Below are 2449 nucleotides of genomic sequence, written 5' to 3'. Positions count from 1 at the left end.
CTATGTAATAAACATTTACCTGACAGACAGGAGTCAGAGAGTAACAGTAGAAGGTGATAAGTCGGAACGACATAAGGTAACAAGTGGAGTGCCTCAAGGATTGGTACTGGGACCCATACTATTTCTCATTATGTAAACGACCCATCTACAGGAGTTAAGTCTTATATGTTAATGTTTGCCGATGATTCAAAACTAATGAGCAGAGTTTTGACAGGTGAGGATAGCGAGATTCTCCAAGACGACTAAAACAAGCTGCAGAGTTGGAATGAGAAATGGCTACTGGAGTTCAACTCCAGCAAGTGTAAAGTGATGGAAATGGGAACAGGCGTCAGGAGACCAAAAAGGACAGACACAATGAATGTTAATTATCTCCCTATAACGGCTCGAGACAAAGACCTGGGAGTAAACATAACACTGAAACTAACCCCAGAAGATCACATAAATAGAATATCGTCAGCAGCATACGCTACACTAGGAGCCTAAATAAGGAGGATCACTGTACTCCGCCTATGTAAGGCCAGTTTTGGAGAATGTCGCCCCGAAACATAGAGCCCCCATTTAAAAAAAAACACGTAAGGAAGCTCGAGAAGGTTTAGAAGATTGCAACGACGCTCGCCCCCAGAACTGCGAGGAATGAGGTATGAAGAGAGACTGAAGGAACTAAGCCTGATAACTCTAGAAAACAAGAGACAGAAGGAGACGTGATACAGATGTATAAAATGCATACGAGAAGTGACAAAGTGGAAAAAGAGGAAATGTTCGCAATGAATACCAACAGAACAAGGTGAAGGGAATGGCAGCTTGAGACTCATGAGTCAGAGAGATGTTAGAAACTTTTATTTTAACTTAGGAGTAGTAGGAAAATAGAATGGACTAAAGCAGCAGGTTGATGAAGCAAACTCCATTCATAATTGTAAAAGTAGATACGATCCAAAATTAGGTAAGGAATCATTGCATTAGAGAGATAGCGGATGGAAATGCGAGGTTCATGAGGTAGAGCTCGATTCTGGAGGCACAAATAGGTCAGTAGTGTGTATTGACAAAACACAATACAGTGTGTGCGTCAGTACATACATATATAATCTGTACACCAGTTGATTGACAGTTGAGAGGCGGGACCAAGGAGCCGAAGCTCCATCCCAGCAAGCACAACTAGGTGAGTATACACACTCGGGTAGGTAGGCCTAAACTCGGAAAAGTGGGTCTATAGGATAGATCCTATAGGATCTATAGGCCTATAGATATATAGCCTAGGCTCGGGTAGGAATGCCTTGATTCAGATGGGCAGTATGCTCGTTAGCTGTGTTTAACTACCAGTGTTTACTGGAATGAGCTTTAGCTCTTTGAGTTCTGCTGCATTGCAATGTTGATGAGACATTAAAATGTTGATAATTTATCAACATTTTCAACATACATAACTACCTTGATAACTAACAGTCATTAATGTGAGTCTATGATCTAACATGAACTATTGCGACTTTGTGATCTAATATGAATTAATGTTAGCCTCTTACCTAGTATGCCAAATTTGTGAAAGAGAAAACCTGCATTCTCTTGAACATGATATTGGGAGAATGTCCCACATTCACTGACTTTCGACCCTTCCCCCCCCCATTCCCCGAGTTGAGGAATGCTGAACTCTGTAAATACTATCTGAATACTGGAAGACGAAGCTATACTGGACTTTCATCCAAGATTGACTATGTAATGCATCAGTGATGTAATATATGTGATGTAACTAACTTGAGCTAGTAAAAGCATCTTAATCACCTTCAGTGGTTTAGTGCTTAATATTACACTTGTTTCTATAGCAGATAAACTCACCCTGTCACAGTAGGAGAAAGACAAATTATATATGTAACAAGAATGTAACAACTCTTGTATATATCTCAAAAAAAAAAAAAAAAAAAAAATATATATAGATAGATAACACCTTACCTGTCACTTTCACTCAGGACACCAGAAAAACCTCAGCGGTCTTTTGTATCACGGTGAGCCCTTCCCCCTAGTACAACACCTTGGACGCCTTCCTTGTGTGCCCTTCTTCTGAGGTGCTCACGCTAGTGAGTCCACTTTTCCAACAACTCACGAGACAGTCCTTAGCAGTTTTATCATAGTCTAAACACTAACTCTAGCAGCACGCTGGCTGGCCTTCTCTCAAAGCTTGATCACAAAGAAGCCTAGAGAGAAGGCAATAGAGGACTAACGGACGTTCACTCCGTCTACGAACACAGCGTGAAATACGTCGTTCCAACACCAGTAGCGCGCTGGCTACCACAGATAGTTCACTGCTTTAAACGACCAGGGGGGGGGGGGGCTTCCTTTTTGTTTCGACCGAGACCAGCCTTGTATTCCCGAGGACTACCCTTGCTGGCCACTGCTTGAGGACTGCTCTACGCCGTCCAGCATACCTCACACATCCCCTGTGCGGGAAGAAAAGCATATAGCA

This window comes from Procambarus clarkii, chromosome 47, assembly GCF_040958095.1.
Source record: "Procambarus clarkii isolate CNS0578487 chromosome 47, FALCON_Pclarkii_2.0, whole genome shotgun sequence".
NCBI classification, from domain to species: Eukaryota; Metazoa; Arthropoda; class Malacostraca; order Decapoda; family Cambaridae; genus Procambarus; species Procambarus clarkii.
Note: the sequence above shows the minus strand (reverse complement) of the source record.